Source organism: Podarcis pityusensis, assembly GCF_964106645.2.
Source record: "Podarcis pityusensis genome assembly, chromosome: 1".
NCBI lineage: Eukaryota > Metazoa > Chordata > Lepidosauria > Squamata > Lacertidae > Podarcis > Podarcis pityusensis.
This window is the reverse complement of record NC_138028.1, coordinates 81,829,518-81,830,627: the sequence shown is the minus strand read 5'-3', so window position 1 is coordinate 81,830,627 and position 1,110 is coordinate 81,829,518.

Genomic DNA, 1,110 nt, shown 5'->3' with positions numbered 1-1,110 from the left:
CGAAGGTTTCTGTGTTTTGGACTTGATGGCTTGCTTGTGCTTTCCTTGCTTGGTTGGTCATGGGCAACACTCCCTGCTAGCCAGATTCAGGTCAGGCACTCAGGAGGCAGGACTGGCATTGAGGGATCGGCGCAGTCAGTCGTCTGCCAGGGGGCCACACTTCCGTGGCAAGAGGACCTCCTCCTCTCCACCTTTGCAACCTACTTGCTTATTCACCTGCCTGGGTGCTCATTGGCTTTCTGCAGCTAACAAGCAGGTGGTAGCAGGAGGAGGCAGAAGAGGAAGAGGGGCAGCAGCTGGTGAGAACTGTGATGAGGGGCTGGACTCAATGCAGAAGGGGTGTCTTGCCCAACCTAGAACTGATGCTATCCTACCACCAATTTTTCCCTGTATGGAAGGAAATTCAGCAAGTACCGTTTTCCCATCCTTGCAGGAGACACCTGCCAAAAAAAACCCTCCTCCATGCATTTTGAGTTGACAGGAGCCCCCTCCTCCTCTGCGCTGTTGAAACTTGTCTCTGTGGGAGGCCCTTCCAACTGCCACCTTCCGTCCTCCTGTCACTCCTCAAATATGCCGATAAGCTACAGGCCCACTGGTCATAAATCATTTAGGATTAGATTTCATATTACCAGGAAAAGTAAGACGAGGCCCCGTGGAACTTCTCTCTGGGATTCTACGGGAGTCTTGTCAAGCACAGAATGTTTCTATAGGGAGTTTGGCATTGATTTTAATTTTAAAAATTCATAACGACAGCTGAAGAGCAAATCCAACACACTGAGCTGACACGAGCTGCAGCGGAATCCAGCCCAGCTGGGTGCAATTGCTGCTGTGGTCCAGATCAAAGCCCCTGCTAAGTTGAAGATGCCACACTAGGAACAACCTGTCGCCTTTGACCCACATCTATGCCAGGCTTCTTCCACACAGAAACCACTTTTGGGGTTGGCATTGCAAAGATAATTCTACTCTTCTTTGCATTACAAAAGGAATGCTGAGATGGACTTAAAAGGCCACAAGAAGGCTTACTAAAGCAATTATCGAAACATTATTTTAGATTTTGTGCTGGCTCACATTTGCAAGTGAAGTTTGTTCAGTCAGAGGATCAGAAACACA